Source organism: Cupressus sempervirens, chromosome 8, assembly GCF_028749045.1.
Source record: "Cupressus sempervirens isolate cs-2001-9-10 chromosome 8, ASM2874904v1, whole genome shotgun sequence".
Taxonomy (NCBI): domain Eukaryota; kingdom Viridiplantae; phylum Streptophyta; class Pinopsida; order Cupressales; family Cupressaceae; genus Cupressus; species Cupressus sempervirens.
In genome coordinates, this window is record NC_143125.1 from 260581989 (window position 1) to 260609244 (window position 27256).

Consider the following 27256-nt stretch of genomic DNA (forward strand, 5'->3'; position numbering starts at 1 on the left):
GTGATGAGATTGTTGTCAAGAAGCCTTTGAAAAATTGTATCATAAGAATCTTAAAAAGGAGTAAAAGTCCTCTCTAATAAATGATTAGGCTCTTCTTCCTATTCATCAAGTGAATAGGATGTATCAATGTCTTCATCATGTTGGTAAAAGATAGGTCCATCATGTGACATAGACTCTTGATCAAATATTGGATTGTCATACTTTGGAATTTTCATGTTTGGAGAAGATGGAACACCATTCAAGTCATGTGCATATAAAGGTCATAGGGGTCTCAAAGGACACTCAAATAGTGGCAAATACTTTTCATTTTCTAGTTGGGCCATTTTTTTCCTTAATTTGTCCAATCCTTTTTTAATAAATTCAAGTTCATCGGGTGACAGTTCCTCTCTCTTATATGTTTTTGATCATTGAGTTCTTTCACTAAAAAAAGTTTTATTTTTATTCTACCTATGAGGTCTTCAATTTTCTTCCATTATATCAAGTAACTTGTAGACATGACATTGATGGTTTCAAAGAGATAAAGTTCTTAGACCTAGTAAAAGAGGATGACTGAGAAGACACTGAAATCTAATTAAAGAACTAGAGGGTTCTTGATTTCCAAACAAGAAAATTGGTATACTTATCCAAGAGATGATAGTGTAAAAAGAGAAATGGTAACTTTCAACAAGATGTCCAAGCTAAGGCTAGACGCCCAAGGTATGACACTTATGAACAAGAAAATATAAGATAAGATAAATTGCTACAAAATATCCAAGCTAAGGGTATATGCCCAAGGTATGATAATTATGGTAAAACAATATAAGAGGAGAAGAGATGATAAAGAGAGGGGACAAATGATACAATATACTAACTATAGACACCTAAATCTGATTACACAATAGGTAATCATATTTAGTCATCTCCTAGGACATTATCGATTAAATATTTATTATTTAATTAATTAATCATCATCCCCTAGTTAATTTATTTATTTAATTAACTATAGTTCAATTGATGAAATAAAATGATAACCCAAAATCAATTTATCAATTAAAATCCATATTCCTCTATTAAATTAAATAAATCCCTATTCCTCTATTAAATTAGATAAATATTCAAATCTATTTAATTTAATCCCATATCCCCATTTTATTAAATATATCATTTAATACAATATCTAAAATCCTAAAAGCATCCTTAAACCCTATCCCAACCCCTAATCCAACCCATTCACCCATACTAACCTCACTTAGCCACTTAACTAACCCATCCCATCAAAGCTAAACCACTTACCCCCTAACCCCCTTTCTAAGCTAATCCTAATCCCCCTCCTAAACCTGTGCACAACCTTAAGCAAGGGTTAAGACTTGCTAACCCAAGCTAAAGTCAAAAAACTCATCCTCATCCTCACCCTCCAACATTTATGACTCTTACATCTCTTACATCCCCATTTAAGGCTCTTACAAAGCATTTATGAACATTTATGAAGCCCTTATCACTTGAGCCTCCTTTGTTGACCATTCATCTTACCCTTCACTCCATCCAATCACCATTTGACATGTGTCATCTCCTAATTGGCTCCAAACAAACACAATCATGATAAAACATCTCCATCCAAACATACCCACTAGTACTCCTTACCATGCCTTTGACAAGGGAAATCCATTATTATCTTCATCCTTACCTTCTTCCTATATTGTGCCCACATATTCCTCTTATACATCAGCCATATATCCATCTTCCTCCACCTTCATATCCCAGTCTCCACCATTCCATACCAATGGTAGTAGCTACATCCCTAATCCAAACCCACCCACCCAATATCTTCCAAATCCTCCAACTGATCCTATTTATATAATGCATCACAGTATTCCCCTTACTCTTCCCAGTCCCACACACACATCTCCAAGGAATTTTACAAGGAAACCCAAAGAAAATCCATCTCCCACACCCATCATTCCTCTTACATCATCCTATCGCTATCATCCATATTCCATCCACCCCACTTATCAAACCCCTTCCATCTCTGGCCTCCGATACATCAAATCCCTCCAAATCCCATCCACATCTCCTCCTCCTAGCATTATCCAAATCCCATGTAATGAAACTAATGAGTCCATCCCCCATCAACCCATCCCCATTGAAGAACCTACTACCCATCCATCTACCTCACTTAAAGAAACCATCCATACTTCTCCTAGCATTCCATCCACTCCCATAAAGTCCTATCAAAATCTTGTCCAAAAGCATGTTGAAATATCCCACGACACAAAAAAAGATCCCACCATCCCACTTATTCCCCTACATGATCAAATTTTACCATTCACTCCATCTAAAGAGTAGTCACCATCCCCTCCATATCTAAATCCTACCATCATACCTACTCCATCTCAAGATCCATTTCCATCAACCCATCCTAATCAAGATCCTATCCATCCATCACCTCTACTTCATGATCATACATACCCTATAATCCATGATCATAAATTAATAGAAGAAGAACTAACTATCATATCTGAAGCTTCAACTCCTTTAGCTAGTAATGGACTCACATCTTGTGTTTCAAATAATGAACATCATATTGAAGAAAAAAATAAAAATGTATCCCTAGATGTTGTTATCCCCTCTATCCTTGCATCATCCCAAGTCCTTCCATCTTCACCCCAAAGTTCCCATCCATCTTTTTCTACATCTATTTTGGGCCCTTATCCTACTTCTTATCTCCAACCCTCCATTTTGGGTCTGTATATCCCTTATCTAAATCCCCCACTCTTTCCATCCATTTTGGGTCCTTATATGCCTAATATGAATCCTTTATCTCCTTCATCTATTTTGGAACCTCCTCCTTCCTCGTTTCCATCTATTTGAAGTCCTATCCTTCATTACCTCCATCCATTTTGTGCAATTATATCCCTCCCTATCATGTATTCCAATCCATCATTCCATCCCCTCAAACCCAAGAGCTAGATCATCAAAGGCACTCATCCTTGAAACCCTTCCAACCTCTAACCTCTATCATTCCATCCATAATCCCTCCATATCACCCCTGATCTTATTCTCCTACCATGGCTAATAGAAGAAAATTGGATGCCAAAATCAAAAAACATAAATCCAAAAATCCACAAAAGTCCAAGTTTCGACATGTCCCTTCTAAAATACATGTTCCAAAAGAGAAACATTTGATCCAAATCAAAGAAAAAGTAAAGAGGCCATAAAGGCCCAAGCTAAAAAAAGTCAAAACTCATGTGGATAGCTAGGATGCTCATAAAATAAATCTGTCTCAAAGAAAAATCTCAAATGGCATCCATTCATGCTACTCAAAAATCCTCATCCGTTCATACTTTATCCAAATCTCCATATATACATCCTTCATCCCCCCAATCCACTCTTAGTCCCTATGCTTCTTATCCTAAAATTCCCATCCCCCATCTGCCAACTTTACTCTTAGTCCTTATATTTATCTTCCTCCATTTTCTCCTTAACCTCATTCAATACCATCTTTCCAACTACTTCATCACCTTTTAGGGTGTGTGCCAATGATGATCTTCCTATTTTCCTAATCCATTTACCCACAATTCTTATGTCTTCCCATCCATTATCTACCAACTCCCACCCACAATTCAACTCATTTAATCTAATCTTTTCCCACCCATCATACCAACATCTAGGAGTTAAAATGCATCAAAAAATTCAAAAATTCAAAAAAATCACGTTAAGAAAACTAAGCGTCGAATGGTGAAAACTTGGCAATTTAAGCACCTTGGACAAGTACCATGATGAAAACTTGGCAAACAAGCATCATGCGTAATCTCTCCATCCAAATTCTCTACACACTTGGGGGCACATTCCATCACCCACCATACCCATCTCATCCTAACATTTGCACCACATCTTATCTATTTCGCCCACCCTCCTCCTTTGGATCTTGATAAAAATAAAGTCCACCATCAGATACATGCTTTTGGTCATCCTTTTGAAATCCATTCCCCATCAAAGTTTATATCCCCTATCCTTTATCCACCTATTATTTCATCCATATAATCCCTCCATCAGCCTCATTCATCCATTATACTTACCCTCTACCTCATTCACCTTTCACATCCTAGCTTCCATCTATCTCCCTCATCCTCTTGTTGACCAATCTTCCCTCCTATCACACCCCTTATAAATCCTCCTCTTGAATAACATATAACTAGGGGCACTACATTTCCTTCGAGATTGTGTTGTGCCCATCTTTCTATCCCCCCATTCTAGCCCCATTTTCATCTTGTCATCCCCAGAACCATTCATCTCCCAATCCTGATCTTTTCACATTCCTCTATCCAACCTTCTACCAATCATACCCTTTTCTTCTATCCTTGCACTTCTCACCATCTCTCCATCTTTCCATTGCCTAGTACATCCCTTGTCATTAGTATCTAGCTCTAGGTTATCCCCATATACCCCAATGTCATCCATTCATATCCAAATGCTCCTATAAATCTAGCATCCATTACACCATCCCATTGCACATCTTTCAACTCATCCAATCACCTTCCAAATCTTTTGCCCAACCTTGTTTCAAGCTTTGGTCATACCCCAATCATTATCATTGGGATGCATCCTTCCCACTCCTTGTCTTCAAGTATATTATTCCCTTATCCACATCACCCTATCCACCCTCAATCTTCGCTATCTCCTCATCCTAAGCTTTTCACCTACTATCTCCTCATCCTGAGCTTTTTACTCTTGCTATCTTAAGCTTTTCACAAACTATCTTCTCATCTTGAGCTTTTCATCCCCTTTATCTACTCATCCTAAGGTTTTCCTCTATCTTCTTATCCCACACTTTTCCTCAATCTTCCCATCCCAAGGTTTTTATCCACTATCTTCCCATTCCAAAGCTTTTTCATCCCCTCTATCTCCTTATCTTAAGCCTTTTACATCCACTATCTTCCCATCCCAAGCTTTTTATCCACTGTCCTCCTGCTATCATATATTGCTAAGATTTTGTATAGTACTTCCTTGTAAATACTTCGATCTATTAGCTATATATTCCTTGTGCATTAGTCCTTAACTTGGTACCATTATATATCTCTCGTCTCTTCGTGTCAATTCATGCTTGATCACAAATTGCATTTCTCTTGGTTAGGTGCCTGTGAATCCTTGTACAAGATTACTTGTCATCAAAATGTTGTCCTAAAAAGTTTTGATTGCCTCACTCATCCTAGTCCTCAATATTAGTGATAGATCTTTGTAGGATGCATCCTTCCTCTTATCTAATCTTGGTCCATCAGTATCTAGTCCTATCGATCTCTTTGGAAAAAGGTTACTTTTTCATGGATTTTAAATTTTCTTTTGATTTATTTTCTTTTCAAGATTTCAAGTTTGGTTCTTAAAGAATCCCTTCCAAGTGATTTGGTTTGTTCCCTCCTCAAGGTTGCCACAATCTTTTCTATCATGGTGTGCTACAAATGGGGCAACTTGAGAGCAAGGTCTTGATTAGGTCTTTCATCTTTTCTTTTCTACTTGTGAGTTAGTCAGATATGACCCTTGCATATTACAAAACTATGATCACTTGTGGCTACATGGTGCACGTGGGAAATATCATTTGCTTGTGGGTTACCCATTATCATTTCCACTCTGATTCTTCTGAGATTCACGTGTCATGCTAGGGCAATCCTCGTATGTTTGTTTCATGTCAATCCCATGTAATATTGGTACAAAGGCCTTGATGTTCTTAGTAACCTTTTCATATCCTAAATATTCCTATATCAAAATAAGTGCTCACCTACATGGTGGTTCTCCCCTTTGGAACACCCCTATGCTCAAGCTTCAATGGATTACTTCACACTTCCATCCTATTCACACATCCCATCCTATCCAAGCATCCCAAACATCCCATCCTATCCAAGCATCTCAAACATCCCATCCTATCAAAGCATCCCATCCTATCAAAGCATCATATCCTATCCAAACATCCGATCCTATCCAAGCATCTTAAGCATCCCATCCTATCAAAGCATCATATCCTATCCAAGCATCCCATCCTATCCAAGCATCCCAAACATCCCATCTTATCCAAGAATTCCATTCTCTCAAAACATCCCATCCTATTTAAGAATCCCATCCTATCAAAGCATCCCATCCAATTAATCCTACCATAATGATCTAGCCAATCTATCAATCCCATAGTATCCAATCCTGCATCAAATCATAATCATAGCTCATGCATCAATCATAGTCATAGATCCTACATTAATCATAACCATATCTTCTACATCAATCATAATCTTAGTCATCACCAATCCTAATCCTAGAATTATAATCTCCCCAACCCTACCATCTTCCTAATCACTTCCTTGAGCTCAATTTCAAAACAACGAATCACCCTCCCCCCTCCCCCTATAACTAGTGTTCTTACCCATCACTTATCCTTGTGCACAAGTTTTTCCTTTGTATCATTCTCCCATAGTGAGAGCATGAGCTTCCTTAAAACCCCTCTCTTAGCCACTCTTAGTCCTCCTACTCGCCCTTGATTCTTGTACTTTTCAAGAAGCTGTTAAGCCTCGCCTTCTCTCCCTGCCACCTTCTTGAGGGGGCATCATACATTCCATTCTCTCATTTTCTACTCAAAACTGGGGCAATCATATTTCTTTAAAAAGTCCTCTTCGCATCGTTTATATTCGAACTTCTTTGAAATAATGTTGTTCGAACACTATGTCTAAGAGGGGCAAAATGTAGACACCTAAATTTGATTACACAATAGGTAATTGTATTTAGCCATCTCCTAGGAAATTATTGATTGAATATTTATTATTTAATTAATTAATCATCATCCCCTAGTTAATTAATTAATTTAATTGACTATAGTCCAATTGATGAAATCAAATGATAACCCATAATCAATTTATCAATTAAAATCCCTATTCCTCTATTAAATTAAATAAATCTTCAAATCTATTTAATTTAATCCCATATCCCCATTTTATTAAATAAATAATTTAATAAAATATCTAATACCCTAAAAGCATCCCTAAACCCTATCCTAACCCCTAATCCAACCCATTCACCCATACTAACCTCACTTAGCCACCTAACTAACCCATCCCATCAAAGCTAAACCACTTACCCCCTAATCCTCTTTATAAACTAATCCTAATCCCCCTCATAAACATGTGCACAACCTTAAGCAAGGGCTAAGACTTGCTAACCCAAGCTGAAGTAAAAAAACTCATCCTCACCCTCACCCTCCAACATTTATGACTCTTACATCTCTTACATCCCCATTTAAGGCTCTTACAAAGAATTTATGAACATTTATGAAGCCCTTATCTCTTGAGCCTCATTTTTTGACCATTCATCTTGCCCTTCCCTCTATCTAATCACCTTTTGACATGTGTCACCTCCTAATTGGCTCCAAACAAGCACAATCCATGTGCTCACCTTTGAGTGCATCTTGACCCTCCCTCACTATCTTGTCATCCTTTCATCTTGGCCATCCATCTCTCTACCCCTTAGCCTATAAATGAAACCCTCTCCCTTCACAAGGATCATCCACTTTTCATGCAAAGTTATAATGCCATTTTGAGAGCCTAAAAATTACCAAAATACCATCATAATGCTGAAATCCCTCCATACCTCTATTGTTGAAACCCTCATCCATACACACACTTGATAATCATCCATCCACTTGAAGCTTGAGCACACTGTGAGCATACATCTTCATCCATTAGGGACACATCCACTTCATCATGGGTTATACCATAAGGATCCTACCATTCTTGGTTTAATTCCTTTTGGGGTGATAACCTTAGTCCTATCTTAAGTGTTAACTGTATAGTTTTGTACATGCTTTCGTTTAATAGTTAGTATTCATTTTACATTACTAGATTAGGTGATACACTAACCAAGATTGTATTCAAGTAACTCAAGTTTACTTTTTATCACAAGACAATCCTATCATATTGTGGTAGACCAAGAAGAAAAAGATCAGGAGCTAGTAGACCTAGAGCCATTTTGAGAAAGTTTAAGCATTAGAGACATAACTAGAAAGGTCATATGATGAAAATCTCCCTAGAAATTAATCCAAAAGTTTGATATTTTGACTCAAGAAACAAGGGTTTGGACTTCTCGTTTCAACTTGGTTGAAATTTTTTGACAATAGTTTTAACAATGTTGACATTGTTTAGGCTTAATTGTACTTGCAAGTTTGATGTTCAAAAGAAATTTTTTCAAGAAAAATAGTTACATAGGGAGTAGTATCAAACAATCAAGAAAGGGACAAAGAAAAATTGCATGATACAAACATATATGAGGTCTTAAAGTGACTAGCAGTAGTGATTTTGTTATGCATCACATTAACTATATGTGTCAAAAAATTATACCATGCATCATGGTACAAGTATTGAATGTATAGGTCTATGACATATACATTACTAGGAGCATTCATCATGCTGTCCGGTCCAATCACCTTATCCACTCCAAACACAGTATCATAGAAATATTTACTCAAAAATTCAAGAGATGTGAAGTCCCTTACCTTTTTTGGGAGCTCACCCTTTTCTTTTTTGGACTTAGGGATATGTCTTCGCATAACCCTTCTGGTGAAGAAATTCTTCTGGTTCTTGAATGTCTCATTCAACTTTTCTAGCTCAATGGGCTTTTTCATTCATTCTCCAAGGCCAAAAACCTCATTGAAAGTTTCTCTATCTAGGCTACATAGTAGACTCATATCCATCTTAAGAAATCCATGAGTTGTAGGTTTTATCAGAGCCTTCACCAATTATACGTCCACTATCACCACTAGCATGATTAACTTTGCCAAGTTTATTATCCAAGGGTTGTAGATTGGTGGTTTCTAAAACCTATTATTGTAAAAATAAAAGAACAACTCATTTCCATTTGTATCTAACATAGTTCCCACTTGTGTTGTTCCCATGAGATTTTTCCCTCAACAATAGACTCTCTAAAGGTAAAAGATCCTACTAAGAGATCAACACAAAATAGATAAAAATTGTAGGTCTAGATTTCTAATTTCCCTAAAGAGGCAACAAGAATACTCTCCTATTCCATAAGCTTCTCCCAAACATGCTAATCAAGGTTAATTAAGGTTCTTAAAGAGCAACCTATTCAACTCACTTTCAATGATCCAAACAAAAGGGTTAAGATTTATGATTGTCTTAGAAAGACAAGAGCATAATTCTCTACCAAAGGAAATAACCCCTACTTATAATATTTTTATGTTCCTAATGAAATGAGATGAAAGATAATAACAAATAAGCACACACATACATGTTATTTGATTTTCTCCTTTGGCAAGTGCACTTGCATGTTAGAGTGTATAATGTCAAAATAAAAAGCACATAAACTTGCAAAACCACTTGATTAGATCAAATAAATTACTGGAAATGAGAAATGCAACTAAAATGAAAGTGAATTAAACTTCTAAAATTAGAAAATGCAAGAAAACAAAGCTAGAAACTTGGTTTTAGCCCCACAGTTGGCAAAAAAAATGTATGTAAAAAATATGGATACTTATATAAACCCTACTATCCAAGGTATCCAATAGAAATGGAGCCTTGAATGATAGCTTATAGTTCTCTAAATATGATGTGGAAGGAATCAAATGATGTGATTATAGCTCTGAAATGAACCCAAAGATGGATGCCCTTACAAGTTGCACCATAGAATGAGAGATTCAAAGAGTACAAGAAACAAATAGAGTGATTATTCAATAAAAAGATAAACTCATATGAGATGAAAGATTAATCTAAAATAAGATGTAAACACAAGAAAGAAAGCTAAGCTAATAAGGTGCAAGAGTAAACTCCATGATAACTAAGCTAGATGGATTAAGATAAATACAAGAAAAGGAAATTCTAAGCTATATCAAGATGTAGAGATGCAAGAGAGGAAGACTAAAATTATGCTATAAAGTACAAAAGAGAAAAATGAGATAGATGCATGTGCATGATATGATGTGAGGTGTGAGATTTGTGATAAGGGGTATATTATGAAATGAGGAGAGGGCATGTCATTTTAAAGAGAATCACACAATTAAGATTAAGAGGCAAAAGAAATGGTAGGTATTAAATCTTGGTTGATCCATGTGCTCATGTCTCTTAAGAGACAAAATGAGTGGATAAGATTAAGAGGCAAACCAATGAGTGGCTAGGATTAAGAGACAAAAAAATTCAAAAGTCAAAGATTCCACCCTCATGGAGAAAATAAAAGAACAAAAAATGATTGAAAAAATAAAGAAAATGTGGTCACATTGAAAAAGGTGATTGTGCACATGATGTAGGGAGTTTAGAGAGTCATAACTTTTGACTCAGATATGGGTTTTCTTACATTTTTTCTGTGTTTTTTTTTTCAAAATTTATAGTTGAGGTGGATTCCAACTAATCCAACTCTATTGGGGCCATTTAAAATTTTTTTTTGAGAGCTACAAATTCCATTTTGACCTCCAAATTTCAGTTTTATAATATCTTAGGTGTTTTTTTTTTTTTTTCTGCTTTGTAATAACTTTGAAATTTCTTTCTAAATTTCAAAGATTAGTTGGCAATTCACCTTTTTAGTTTAAAGGGTAGATATAGGAAACTTCAAATTTTCTTTCGGAGGGTTTTTAGAAGTTACCAAAAATGGCATATTTTTTCCAATTGTCAAAATCTGCCAAATTTGGAAATTTCCTATTTTCTCTTTTGAGAGTCAGTTGTTATTTAATGGAGTTATAGATCAATGTAGAAGAAGTTTTTAGCAATGAACAATTCAGAGTTTGAATCTATATTGAGTTTATCATGAGTTACTAAGTTTTTTATGAATTGAGATCGGTGTGTTAAATCATTTGGTATCAGAGCCACAAGATGGTTGGGAGAGGAAGATGAAGAGGAGGCATTGCCCAATTTCAAAGAATCATATTGGACTTACAAAGATAGATTGAGGAGCTTACTGAAAGAGTTGATAATCAAAGAACACGAAATGATAATGTATTGGAGGAAGAAATAGATGGAGGAAGCAGTGATCGAATGGAGGGAAATGTAGAAGATGAAGTTGAGAAGTTAGCACGAATGAGCTATGAAGATAGAGTCCTAAGGAATTTAGAAGGAAATAATGATGGTATCAAAATTGAAGTCTCAAACTATGCTAGTAGCCTTAAAGCAGAAGAATTGATAGATTGGTTAAATGAGATGAGTAAATTTTTTGACTGGAAGCCTATGATAGAGGAAAAGAAGATAAATTTTGCATGCACAAAATTAAAAGGTCACACCATGATCTGGTGGGATCATATCCAAAAGGAGTGGCTAAAGAAAAAAAATGACAAGATCAAGACATGGAGTAAGACATAAAAGAAATTGAGGGAAAAATTCTTGCCTATAGATTATTCTCAAACTCTCTTTCATAGGCTCCAAAATCTGAAGCAAAACTTATCTTCTATGCAAGAATACACAAACAAATTCTATAAGCTATCCATGCATATAGAACATCAATAAGATGATGAGAAAATGGTGGCTAGGTACATAAATGGTTTGAAATTCACCATCCAAGATGAGTTGAGCATGCACTGTGTCAATAGTATGGAAGAGGCCTATCAGTTAGCTCTAAAGGTTGAAGAGAAACATAATAGACAATATAACCAGAGGAATAGAGGAGGATGAAGAGGTACATCAAACCCTTTTTGAGGAAGTTCCAGTTATGGTCAAGAAGACTCATCCTCAGGATTTGATAAAGCAATAAATACTTGATAAGAACCTCAAAACCCAGAAAGAGGAAAGGGTTTTAAAAGAGGATGAGGCTATGGTAGTGGAAGAGGATGGGAAAATCAAAGAAGGCTTTTTGTTTGCTTTAGATGCGGAGAGGAAGGACACAAGGCTTTCAAATGCTCAAACTATAACATGCCAGAAAGAATGCAAGGAGGACAAACTAGAGTGAACCTAATGTAGATAGAAGAAGAGGAGAAATAAATCTCACCAAATGTAGGAGAAAATATCATGATGAGAAGAACAATGATCATCCTAGAGAAGGAAAAAACTCCTACAAAAAACTCTGACAATTCATGGCTGCAAACCAACATCTTTAGAACTAGGTATACTTTAGGTGGAAAGGTCTAACAAGTTATTATTGATGGGGGTAGTTGTGAGAATATGGTGTCTAGAGAAATGGTAGAGAAACTAGGTTTACAATGTGAAAAGCACCCTCATCCCTATCATATTGCATGGTTTAAGAAAGGAAATGAAGTCACTATTGATAAAAGATGTTTAGTAAGGTTTACCATAGGAAAGCTTTATAAGGATGAGATATGGTGTGATGTTATTCCTATGGATGCTTGTCATATATTATTGGGGAGACCATGGCAGTATGATAGGGAGGTCATATGTGATGGCAAGAAGAATACATACACATTCTAGAAGGATGGATCAAAAGTGGTTCTATTACCACTTCAGGATGAAAGGAAGAGTGAGGCCATGTTGTTTGCAAAAGAAGTTTCCAAGGAAATGAAGCTAATAGGGTGTTGTTATGCCCCGGTAGTGAAAAGGAAAGAAGACTAGGAGAACCCAACACCATCTGATGCAATGAAGGTATTAAAGGAATTTTTTGATGTTGTGCCTAATGAATTACCAGATGGTCTACCACCAAAGAGGGATATCCAACACCACATTGATCTTATCCCTGAAGCCACCCTACCTAATCAAGTATTCTATCGAATGAATCCAACCCAACATGCTGAGCTAAATAAATAGGTCACAAAAATCTTGCAAAAGGGTTTGGTTAGAGAAAACATGAGCCCATGCATAGTACTAGCATTGCTGACTCCAAAAAAAATGGCACATGGAGGATGTGCACTAATAGTAGATCAATTAATAAGATTACCATTAAGTACCAATTTCATATTCCTCGTATTGAGGACATGATGGATGAATTGGTAGGTATTGAGTACTTCAGCAAGATTGAACTTCGAAGTGGTTACCACTAGATTCATATTTGAGAAGGGGATGAATGGAAGATAGATTTCAAAACAAAGGATGGTTTGTATGAATGGATGGTTATACCATTCAGACTTTCTAATGCACCAAGTACATTCATGGGATTGATGAATGTTTTACTATGACCTTATATTGGTAAGTTTGTTGTTGTTTATTTTGATGACATCTTGATTTTTAGCAAGAACAAAGAAGAACATTTACAACACCTGAAAGTTATCTTAGCTATACTAAGAGCAGAGAGACTCTATGCAAACTTAAAGAAGTACAAATTCATGCAGACTAGCTTAACCTTTTTAGGATTTGTCATTTCTAGAGATGGTATCCAAATGGACCCAAAGAAGGTCAAAGCAATTCTCAAATGGCCTACTCTTGCAAACATAACAAAGATAAGGAGTTTACATGGGTTAGCCACTTTCTATCAAAAGTTTATTAGGAATTTTAGTAGAATTGTAGCACCTATAACAGATTGCAAAAAGGGAAGGGATTTTTCATGGACAACAGATGTAGAAGAAAGTTTCAAGTTTTTGAAGGAGAAGTTAACTACAACTCCTATACTTGCACTTCTAAATTTTGACAAAGTTTTTGAAGTACCCATATTGGAATAGATGTTGTTCTTAGTCAAGAAAGTAAACTTGTAGCCTTTTTTAGTGAAATACTCAATGATACAATGAAAAATTACTCCACCTATGATCTAGAATTCTATGCCATTGTTCAAGCATTACGCAATAGGAGACACTACTTAGTGCCACAATAGTTTGCACTATTTACTAATCATCTTACTCTGAAATATATCAAAACTTAAAAGAAGTTGAAAACACGGCATGCCAAGTGGGTCTCTTTCTTGCAAGGATACACTTTTGTTTTGAAGCATAAATCTGGGAAACAAAATTAGGTTGTTGATGCCTTGAGCAGACGCACTTCTCTATTAACCATAATGGAAATTGAAGTCATTGGATTTGATACTATTAAAACACTATATGCTACTGATGATGATTTTTGGGAAATTGTAGAATAGTTGAATGGTTCAAGCATTGGTAGGACGTCTTGTGTCAAAGGTGATTATTTTCTATAGAATGGTTACCTCTTCAAGGGAAGACAACTATGCATACTAGCTAGCTCTATGCAAGAAAATATTATTCAAGAATTCCATAGTTGAGGGATGGCTGGACACTTTGGAAAGGACAAACCAATACATTTGGTGACATATATGTTTTATTGGCTGAAGATCAAGAGAGACATTACTAAGTATGTGGCAAGGTGTAGAATCTATCAAATGGCTAAGGGACATTCACAAAATACAGGTTTATAATGTCGTTGCTAGTTCCCATTGAACCATGGACTGACTTGAGTATGGATTTTGTATTGGGTCTTCCATACACTCAACGAGGTAATGACTCTATTTTTGTTGTTGTTGACCAGTTTTCCAAAATGGTTCACTTTATTGCCTATAAAAAGACTAATGATGCCACTAGGATTGCTGAATTGTTCTTCTCAAAAGTTGTTCGCTTACATGGTCTACCCAAAACCATTACTTCTGACCATGATATCAAGTTCTTGAGTCATTTTTGGAGGACTTTATGGAAGAAATTAGGAACCAAGTTACAGTTTAGCAGTGTCTACCACCCTCAAACCGATGGACAAAAGAAGGTAGTCAATCAGAGTTTGGGGAATCTGTTATGATGCATTGTTGGTGAGAAGCCCAAATAGTGGGACTTGGCATTACCCCAAGCAAAATTTGCTTATAATAGTTCTGTTAATAGGTCAATAGGGAAATATCCTTTCCAAATTGTTTATGGAAGAAATCCTTCAGGTGTTCGAGATCTCATGCCTCTACCATTGGGTGACAAGATTAGTAATGATGGAGTGGCCTTTGCTAAACACCTTCAACAACTCTAACAAGATGTCCAACACAAGTTACAACTCAACAATTCTAGCTACAAGATTCTTGTAGATGCTACTAGAAGACACCAAAAATTTATTGAAGGTGACTTGATCATGGTTTACTTATGCCATAAGCAGTTTTCTACTGGCACATATCACAAACTAAAATAAAAAAAGATTGAGCCTTGCAAAATCCTTAAGAAAATTAATGATAATGCCTATGAAGTCAACTTACCCGACAATATAGACATCTCTCCTATGTTTAATGTTGCTGATTTGCATAAATTTCATGGAAATGTTCCAGAGGCAGCTGATGGATAAGAAGTTGAGTGACAACATCACCTTCCAAATAAGAAACGAGATACCATTGCCCAAATTCTTGATAAACAATCTACTTCCACAAGGCACAGTCAATACAACCACTATTTAGTACAGTGGGATGGCTTACCAGACATTGAAAACACATGACTATTTTAGCGGGTAGTGCTTCAATTAGATCCTTCCAAGTTGCACCACTTCACCAACAGTCACTTGCAGGAGTATCGTTTCTTTCAAGAAGGGGAGAATGATGCAAGGAGTTCAAATAGTCATGACTTTTGACTCAGATCTGGATTTTCTTAGATTTTTCTAAGTTTTTTTCAAAATCTATAGTTGAGATGGATACTAACTAATCTAGATTTGTTGGGGCCATTTTGGTTTTTTTTTGAGAGCTAGAAATTCCATCTTGATCTCTATATTTCAGTTTTAAAATATCTTAGGTGTTTTTTTTTGTTTTTTCTGCTTTGTAATAACTTTGAAATTTCTTTCTAAATTTTGGAGATTAGTTGGAAATTTGCCTTTTTGGTTTAAAGGGTAGGTATAGGAAACTTCAAATTTTCTTACGGAGGGTTTTTAAAAGTTACCAAAAATGGCATATTTTTCTAGTTGTCAAAATCTACCAAATTAGGAAATTTCTTGTTTTCTCTTTTGAGAGTCAGTTGTTATTTAATGGAGTTAGAGATCCATGTAGAATGAACAATTCAAGTTTGAATCTATATTGAGTTTTGTCATGACTTATTAAGTTTTCTATGAGTTGAGATTGGTGTGCTACATTAGCACATGATTAGAGATAAGAAATAATTAATTTTACTTTATGTTGATTGATGGAAGTATAATTTGGACAACAAGATACTGAGGGGGGGGGGGGGGAAGTTAATCAAAATATTAAATACTTTTTATTTTCAATAATTCATTCATACATTCACTAGCTGTCTTATGCATGTAAAACTTGTAAGAGTAAACTTGTTGTAACATGTAGATCTAATCTACCACATGCATGAAAATAAACACAACATGATATTTGGTTACCTAGAAACCCTCCAAGGTAAAGGTAAAACTTGGGTGGGGATGACACCAACAAATCGTCACTACTATAGTAATAAAGTTAACATATTAGATTTATGATGTTTGACCATAATATATGATCTACCATTTGAGGGGTCTGCCCTATTAAAAGACTCTGAGATTGTTATGTCTCACCTTGCTAGAGGATTTAACACTTACAATAAAGTAAAGACTATGTTAGAAGATTTACAAAGATTTGTTAAGCAATTTACCCTGATTCAAGTTGACTAAAATTGATTTAGTACCTAACTCTCGATTTTCTCTATAAGCTAATTTTGACTATTCTATTTACAAACTGATCCTTTCTTTTGATTTGATAAATTTATTCTTCTCCTTCACTACACTGAATATGTCACTTGTTCTGCTAAGAGATAACAAAACACTTCTGCTTGACTTTTGATCTGATCTTGATCATTCACTTCATAATTCACATATTATTTCTCTCTTCATATTGTCTATCACACAATAGCTCATCTATGTCATTCACATCTCTCTCTCATTCTAGGTCAAAACCTTCTCTATTTAAAGAGTTATGTAAAGAGTTTTCTAGATGCTCCCATATTTTTCCTCTCCTTTTGAGTCGTTGATCACATAACATAGGGATCTGTGATCAATGTCATAAAATGTGTAACCTCTTCTATAACAACCTCTACAAATATTAAATGTTCTTTTCATGTCATCCTAAAAATGGTTTACCTCAAAGTTTGTATCATTCCTAAATTTTATGTATACTTTGTGTTTCGTGAAACTTGCTATCTCTAATACTTGACATGTTGTTGATACCTAGTTTGTATTGTGCTCGACACTTAATATATAACTTGGCACTTATATGCTTGAACTGCTTGGTAGGTGTTGAACTCGGCTTGTATAGAAAATACTCAACAACCACATGCTTTCTTAGCTCCTATAGAGCTTGGTATATATAAGTTTATATACATGACTCAAACTATATAAAGTAGCTCAGTAGTAGTGATGACCATCTGAATCTGCCTAGTAAATGACAAAGTGTTTGACACTAACAAACAACAATAGCTAGAGATACCAAAAATCTCCCCATTTGAAATTAGTGGAAAAACACTTTGTCATGATTGTATCATTATAAATACAACTCCCTCTAGGTCTTATGACTTAGTTTAAATTAAAACTTAAAAACTATGACTCATATTGAATGAATAATTAATAAACAATGTATAAGCCAATACTTATCCACATGACTCTAAATAGTCTGATATTATAGTATCATACCCTATTTGCCTCTCTACTGCATGATAATAATTCCCTTGTTTTGAGACTTATGTCATGATTTCTAAGGTTTAACGGGTGGAAGAAAATAATATTTATCAATGAATGGTTGATGAACTTGAATGACCATGGAAAGTGATGTTGAAAACAACTTTTCAATTGTATATTGTCTTTGATGTTACACAAAATATCAAGCCTTACCAAGAAAGTCAGTGCCTACCAATCTCACTCAAGAATTGAAGATAATTTCCCATGTATTTCGAGTGTTCTAGTATTAACCAAGTTTAGAGTTAGTATCTATTGAGCTCACTTGAGCATTGAAGGAAATCTAGTGTTAACCAAGCTCACTCAGTTAACAAAGTTAAGTTGGCATGGAACCAATGTTAACCAAGCTCACTCAGTTAATAAAGGTAATTTGGCATGAAACCAGTGTTAATCAAGCTCACTCGGTTACCAAAAGGAAGTTGGTAAAGTGCAGTGTTAACTGAGTTCACTTGGTTACCAAAGAAAAGTATTTTTTGAGTTAGTATTGACTGAGTTGGGTCGGCTAATGAAGGATTTTCCTGTTACATCATATTGATTTTGATGGATTTATTTTGTTAGTTCTAGCCAACTTAAGGGTTGATTATTGATTTATTATAAGCATGTTCAAGATGACTTGACAAGACAGTTCATATAAGTATAAGGTCAAGTTGAGGATTGAAAGTGTGAAATATTGAAGAGAAGAAGATGAATAAAAGAAGCAAATTGGAAGGATAGAAAAGTATTTGAGTTGACCAAGCTCCAAAGAATATTCTAATCAAGGAGGATCAAATAATCAAGCCATAACAAAGATCCAAAATCAGCAAGACAGTTGCATCAACAATCAGGTCAAGTCATTGTTACTCTCTAATAATTGTAGTAGTGAATGAAATCTCCTAACATAGTTAGCTTAACAACTATTTACTAAATCTTATAACAAGGTGAAACTTCTAGATCGAAGTGTCTAAAGAACTCTAACAAGGCCACTCCCAACAGGATGATCTAAATCCTTTAACAGGGTCACACCTAATAGTCTATTTTGTAACCTTTAATAAGGTTGGCTCCTAACAGGTCTCACTTTAGAAGAGTGAAAAATAGTAACTAGTTGCAATTGATGGTCTTCCCAAATTGGGTTTCCATGTTGAACCTTAATGTCTCATGTGTATATGTTATTTACCTTATGTTTCTACAACTAAGTTAATTAAGGTTAATCACACTTAATATCTTAAGATTTGTATGTTCAGTGTTAAACAAGTAACAATGCATATTTTTTAGTATAGACCGTGTTACTATGTTAACCAAGTGATTCTGCACTAATTGAGTTACAACAATTTCAATAGAGTTTTGTTTTGTATTGTATTGACATCTAAAGGGACTTGGATTTGTTTTTGTGGTAACTGATTGACCCCTCCCCTCTTAGTTGCTTCTCTTATACTTCAAACAATTTGTATCAAAGCATTTGGTGCTTGCAAATAAGGTTTTAAGGACCTAAGCTAAAGATCAAGATGTCTTACAGAAGGGAAATTCCTAAGTTGAACATAGATAACTTCAAAGCATGGCAAGAACTCATGAGTCTATATTTGGAAACCATTGGAGACTCAAGCCTAAAATACCTAGACAACAAGTACGTGGCACCTACTAGAACTTTGACCATGGAAAAAATTACAAAAAAGAAGAATCACAACATAATGATGATTGACATTGCCTCTACTATCAACTATGCTGAATTTGATGAAATAAAAAATTATCCTACTACTCATGAGTTTTGGATCAAGCTGAAAGATATGTATGAAGCAGATGAGAATGTGAGGAGAGCCAAAGCAGAAAGTTTAAGAGGTCAAATTGATCAAATTAAGATGAGAGAAGATGAAAACATTGCAAAATATAGTGAAAGAATCAAAACAAGGGTGAGTGCAATCAGAGTTTCAGGAGGAAAAATAGATGATTTGACAGTGGCAAGCAAGGAACTCAAAACTATTTTTCCTATTTATGTAATTAGAGTTTCAAAACTTCAAGATATGATATGTGATCCCAAAAATGATATAGCTTTGGATGCACTAGTGGGAAGATTGGTAGCTCTTGAGTTAGATAACTTTGATAACTATGTTCCTAACTTTGGTAACATTGAGTCTGCATTTCAAGCTAAATTATCACTCAAAAGGAAAGGTGGAAAATCTAAAATAAAGCAATCTAACAGTGAAGATGAAGAAGATTCTAATGATGATCTTGAAACCATTAAAGAATTACTTGCAAGAAGATTCCCTCAAGGAAAAGGGAAGTACAAAGGTAAAATACCTCTAATATGTTTTTCTTGTGAAGAAGTTGGTCACATTACTGCAAGGTGTCCATACAAAGAAGGCAATGAAGAAGAGAAGTACAACAAGTACAAAGGCAAGAAAAATTTCAAAAGATATAAAGAGAACAAAGAGAAAGGTAAGAAATCCTATTACATGGCTAAAGATTCTTACAATAGTGATGATGATGAAATGATTTATATTGCTATTAAATATGAATTAGATGATGAAAATGATAATATGGATCCCATTTCTCATATTAGAAAGAATGACACATGGATCATAGATAGTTGTTCTCACCACACGACTAGTGATAAATCAAAGTTTGAGAACTTGGTACACTATGATGATGGAAGTGTCAGATTTGGTAATGATGAACCCTTTTATCTAAAAATAAAAAAGATGCATTGCATTGACCAATAAACTCAAATGTGATAATGCTTATTAGGTTGAAGGACTAAAACATAATCTAGTTAGTGTGGTGCAGTTGAACAACATTGGATTCAAGGTAGAATTCATGAATGGAAAGACCAAGCTACTGGATGAGAAAGGAAAAAGGTAATCTATTCTATCTTGATCTAACTAAAAGTTCATGTTTCTTAGCTCAAGTAGAAGAAAGTTGGTTATGGCATAAAAGGCTGTGTCATGTGAATTTTGATAATTTGGTCAACACAAGGAAGAACATAAGAGTGAGAGGCATTCCGATCCTCAAGAAACCTAACATGGGCATGTGCAAGAATTGTCAAATCGGGAAGAAGGGAAAGACATGCTTCAAAGAAAGAATTATCATTTTGGAGAAGTTCTGGAGCTAGTTCATAAAGACCTTTGTGGACCTATTGGCATAGAAAGCTACTGTGGAGATAAGTACATTATTTTATTTGTTGATTGTTATTCTAAGATGATGATAATGATGTACTTGAAAGATAAATATGAAGCTTTACAAAAATTCAAGTGGTATCTAGCTAGAGTAGAGAAAGAAATAGGAAAGAAACTGAAGTATTTAAGGTCAGACATAGGAGGATAATTCATCTCTAATGAATTCAATGAATTTTGCAATGAAAGAGGAATCAAAAGACATGTATCAACACCTAGCACACCTCAACATAATGACATAGTAGAAAGAAGAAATAGATCCATTATGGATTGTGCAAGGATACTAATGATAGAGAAAAATGTTGCAATCAAATACTAGAAGGTAGTAATCAGCACTGCAGTTCATATCTTGAACCGAGTTTAGCTGAAGAAAGATTCAGAATAAACATTTTCTGAATTATGGTATGGCTATAAATCTAATGTCTATTATTTCAATTATTTGGAAGCAAATGTCATATCTTAAAAGAGACAAGGAAAGGAAAATTTAATGTAAAAAGTGAAGAAGGCATATTCCTAGGATACTCCAACAAAATAAAAGCATAAAAATGTCTGAATCTAACTACTCATAAGGTTATAGAAAGTGCACATGTAAAGATTGATGACTTTGTAGAAAAGAGTGAAGAACAAAGCAACAAAGAACCTAAAAACCATAGAAACTTTGTTTACTATGAACCTGATACTTTACCAAAAGTTCAAACTAATGCAATTGGGAATCAACAATCTTCACCACCCAAGTCCCCAAAATCTCTAGTTCAACCTGAGTTGCAGCCTGTACAACTTGAGTTGTAGTCAAAAGGACCCGAGTCTCTATCAAAAGGATCCAAGTTTCAGCTAGTGGAAACTGAGTCATAGTTTGAAGGACTTGAGTCATAGATAGTGGGACCTGAGCATGATTTAGAATATCATTTTAAGCATGGTGAACTGAGTCATTCAAGTCAAAAATGCAAAGAGAAGATACCTGTTCTTGCTAGATATGTTAGAAGGCATCATTCACCTACACAGATCATTGGAGATTAGCCAAAAGACACAATGACAAGGAACAAATTGAAAGGTACATGTTTGCTTATTGAATTTAAACCCATAACTGTTAAAGATGCATTAGACAATGAAAGTTTGATTGAGGTAATGAACAAAGAGATTGAGAAAATTGAAAGAAACAAGACTTGGTCTCTTTTCCTAGACCTAAGGATAAAAATGTAATTGGCACAAAATGGGTATTTGGAAATAAGTTGAATGAAAATAGAGAAGTGTCAATGAATAAGGCAAGGCTAGTATGCAAGGGTTATACTCAAGAAGAAGTTATTGACTATGGAGAAACTTTTGCTCCTATTGCAAGACTAGAAGGTGTTAGAACACTACTTGCTTATGTTGCACATAAAGGATTCAAAGTATATAAGATGGATGTAAAGTCAACTTTTTTGAATGGAATCCTAGAAGAAGAAGTCTAATTTCAAAGATCCTAGCAAAAGGAATATGGTTTACAAACTACACAAAACTTTATATGGTCTCAAACAAGCCCCTAGAACTTGATATGAAATATTGCATAGTTATTGGTAAAAGATGGTTTTCAAAAGACAAATAACAACATCAGTCTATACATTAAGGAAGGACTAGAAAATAAGATATTGCTGGAAATTTTTTTTGTAGATGATATATTATTTACTGGTCATGGTGACTTGTGCAAATATTTTTCTTAGGAAATGAGTAAGGAATTTGAAATTTCAATGTTTGGAGAAATCAAATTCTTTATTGGCCTGCAAATTCAATAGAAGAAGGATGGTATCTACATCACTCAATCAAAGTACAACAACGAGATATTAAAGAAAATTGGAATGGAGGGTTCTATACCAGTTGGAACACCTATGTCTACTAGACACAATATTTTCAAAAATGATGATTCTAAAGAGGTATATTAGACTACATATAGACCATGATTGGAAAACTTCACTATGTAGTGCATATAAGACCTAATATTGTACTAGAAGTTGGTATGGTGGCAATATTTCCTACTAATCCAAAATAAAATCATATGATGGCAATTGAAAGGATCATGAGGTATCTAAAGGGTACTAAAGATTATGTATTGTGGTATAAGGAGACAAATTTGAATTAAAATCCTTCATTGATGTTGATTGGACATGAAGTATTGATGACAGGAAAAACACTAGTGGTGGAGCATTCTTTCTTGGAAAGAGGCTAGTATCTTGGACAAGCAAGAAGCATAATTTCATCTTTCAGTCTATAGTAGAAGCAAAATATGTTGCTACATTAGTCAATTGTTCAAACCTTATTTGGTTCAAACAATTGTTGTCAAGTATGAAGGAAGAAATCAAGGATCCAATAGTTATTTTTTGTAGTAACATCAGTGTAATTAATATTTCCAAGAATCTTGTGATGCACACCAAGACTAAATACATTGCAATAAAATATCATTTTCTGAGAGAATTTGTGCAAGACAAAGAGGTGAGATTGGAATATGTGAATACAAAGGAACAAATTATAGACATATTCACCAAGCAATTGTTGGAAATCTAATTGAAAAGCTCATTGTTGTTGAAGATCAAATAGGGAGATTGTTGTAAAAGAATGTTTTCAATCATTGTTTTGTCATTGATGTCAAACCTGCTATTTGTAGGGATGATATTTTTCTTATAAGATCCAAGTACTATCACTTGATTGATGAAGAGGATTTGATCAACAAGATGTAACAAGAGCAGCTAAGGGAAAGGTTGAGTTATGATGATGTAATGAAGTGCAAGGATCAGTTAAGGCAATGGTTAAGTAATGTATTGATGACATACTCAAAGATATAGAGGTTGGTCACACTTATAAATGTTGAAGGAAGATGTTGTAACAAGGTTGATTACAAAGCTTAAACCAAGATCATAAGTGGGTGCCGAGCAAGTTAGTTTAAGCTGAGCAAATTCTTAGTAGAAGCTGAGTAACAGACATTTCTAGTGTGTGCAAAATGATCTTCATGTGCTGAGTGAAGATCAGGTACCGAGAATCAAAACAATTTCAGTTGGTGTCGAGTGATCTTCAGGTGCTAAACATCAGGAAAAACACAGTTGATGCCGAGTAACATAGTATGTGCTGAGCACCAGTATTTCAATAGTGCTAAGCTACTGCATTATTTTAAAAGATGAAGATTTGCCAAATCTAAGTTGACATAGTGGTTACATTGAATTTTGTAAATGGGTTGGAAGATAAGGATGATGAGTTTTTGGCACACAATCCTATGTAAGCCATTTTTGGGCAAATTCTAAAGGATTATTCAAGAAGTTTCTGGAGGAAATAGAATATGGGTTAGATGCAATGAACCCTACCTAATCCATGCAAATTGGAAATTAGAGAATGGAAGAATTGAATAGGAAAAGGAACTCCAAGACTTCTATTTAAGAAGTCATAAACCAAGAAGAAAAGAGCTATTGATACTATTGTTGCAAAAGAGCCAAGTTTGCAAAGTGATTAGAAGGGTGTCAAGGAGAAGACATCTAGAAGAAGGAAGAGCACAAAGGCTCTATTTCTACGAGTGGTCATGAAGAGATGATTGCACTAGTACACTGAGTATGGAGACGCAAGGTGATAAAGCTTGAAAGGAGGGCAAGCTATCAAGAGTTGTAGAGATTCACCCTCGCCTCTTATTTATTTTAAAGCAATTCTAACAATTGGTATCAAAGCCATCTATTAATTTAGTTTCAAGGTACTAGAAGCAGATTGATCAAGATGTCCAACAGAGAAGTTCCCAAGCTCAACAAAGAAAACTTTACTACATGGCAGAGTTTGATGAAATTGCACCTTGGATCAATAGGTGACTATGCACAAACCTCAATTAGAATAGAACATGTAACTCCATCAGGACCTCTTGCCATAGATGATTTGAAAAAAAAAGGGGCATAACCAAGCAATATTGGAGATTGCCTCTGCACTCAGCTATGTAGAATATAATGACATCAAAGATTGTGACACTACATTCAAGATGTGGAAAACCTTGTCAAAAATCTATGGAGGAGATCAGAATGTCCAAAGAGCGAAGAGAGAAAGCCTAATAGGAAAGTTTGATGACATGAACATGGAGGAAGGTGAAAATGATGCTCAGTATGTTGCAAGAATGAAAGAAGTGGTGAGTGCAATAAGAAGTCTAGAGGGACAATTGAAATAATAAATAGCTATCAATAAATACTTAAGAACTCTACTCCCTATCTATGCTATAAGAGTTTCAACCATCCAAGAGCTGAGGTGTGTACAAGGGAACACACTAACCTTTGAAGGAATAGTTGGAAGACTTACTACCTTTGAGCTATCCAATTTTGACAACTACAGACCTGAGAACCTTGAATCTACTTTCAAGGCCAAGATGACAATAAAAGATATTGAAGAGGACACATCAAGCAAGAAAAGAAGAAAAGGAAAACATCCATCCAGTGATAGTAGCACATATGAGGAAGATGTGGAACAGTTAGAAGCACTACTGGCTAGGAGATTCCATAGAGGAAAAGGAAAATTCAAAGGTAAGCTCCCTAGTATATGTTTTAATTGCAATGAAGTAGGTCATATAGTTGCAAGATATCCAAAGAAGAAGAACTACAAAGAAGGAAACAATTTCAGGAACAAAAGAGAAGATGACAACAAAGAGAAAGGTAAAAGATGCTACATTGTTGAAGAAGACACTAATGAGAATGATGATGAAGTAGTCTATGTAGCCATGAAGGATGAATCAGACAAAGATGAAGATGAAGCAAAAACATTGGTTACCTGTGTGAACAAGAATGACAAGTGGATCATAGACAATGGATGCTCACATCACATGATAGGAGACAAAAGTAAGTTCATTACTTTTACTCAATATGATGGAAATAGTGTTAGATTTGGTAATGATGCCTCATGTCAAATCAAAGGAAAAAGCTCTATCAACATTATAGAAAAAATTTCATGTGATAATGCATGCTACGTTGAAGGATTGAACTACAACTTGTTGAGCGTATCACAGTTAAGCAATGTATGTTGCAAAGTTGAATTTGGAAACAAAACTACCAAGATCCATGACACTAATGGAAATCTGATAGGAAAGGGTGAACAAACTAGGAGTAATCTATTTTACCTAGATATGGAAGATGCAACATGTCTTGTTGTTAGACTTGATGATGTGTGGTTGTGACATAAAAGGCTATGTCATGTTAACTTTGATAATCTGATCAACATTAGCAAGAAAAAGAAAGTTAGAGGGTTGCCCAAATTGAAGAAACCTGAAAACATAATGTGCAAACAATGTCAACTAGGAAAGATGGCTAAGTCTAGTTTCAAACAAAAAACATACACTTCCAATGAAGTACTAGAGTTAGTTCATAGAGACTTATGTGGCCCAATAGAAGTACAAAGCTACCTAGGAGACATATACATAATGTTATTTGTAGATGACTATTCCAGGATGATGACTGCTATGTTCTTAAAGAAAAAAAATGATGCATTTAAAATGTTTAAGTGGTATCTAGCAAGAGTTGAGAAGGAAACAAGAAAGAACCTGAAATTCCTAAGGTCAGACAGAGGAGGTGAGTTCACATCAAGAGAGTTTGAAATATTCTGCAATGACAAAGGTATCAAAAGACAAATGTCAGCACCAAGAACTCCACCAGAATGGTATTGCTAAAAGAAGGAATAGGTCAATGATTGACTGTGCTAGAACCTTGATGATGGAGAAAAATGTTGCACTAAAGTACTGGAGAGAAGCTGTAAGTACTACAGTCTACACACTGAATAGAGTTCAAGTCAAGAAAGGTACAAATGCAACACCTTTTGAATTGTGGTATGGTCATTCACCTAATGTTAAACATTTCAAAGTATTTGGTTGTAAATACTATATTCTAAAAGATATTAGAAATGGAAATTTTGATGCAAAAAGTGATAAAGGCATATTCCTTGGATACTCCACTAAAAGTAAGGCATATAAGTGTTTGAATGTTAACACTAACAAAGTTGTGGAGAGTGCAAATGTAAATTTTGATGAGTATGTAGAAGTTTAGGTTGATGAGTCAAAGCAAATAGAGGATTATAGATCCTTTGTATACTTCCATGAAGGAATGACAATTGAAGACAATGTTGCAAATGAAGTTGGAAATCAACAATAGACTTCAATATCTGTCGAGTCTCAACTAGTGAATGCCGAGCTACATTCAGAAGCCAACCTATAAAATGTAGAAAATGCACATTCTAATTCTAAAAATAGTATGCAAGAAAGGAATGATAAAATACCAGATGGGGAAGAATAAAATTACTCTGATGCTAAAGGATCAAACATGGAAAGAAGAATTGAACTCAAACTGTCCAAGTATGTAAGAAGACATCACCCTATAGATCAAATCATTGGTGACAAGGATGCAAGACCAATGAAAAGGAATAGGCTCAGGAATGAATCATGTCTGCTAAGCAAGGTTGAACCCAAAATAGTGAAAGATGCATTACAAGATGATGACTGGTATAAAGCTATGGAAGAAGAGATAGATCAAATTTGGAAGAACAAAACTTGGTCTCTAGTTCCCAAACTAGCTGATAAGAATGTGATTGGTATAAAATGGGTATTTAGAAACAAACATGATGAAAATGGTAAGATAACAAGAAACAAAG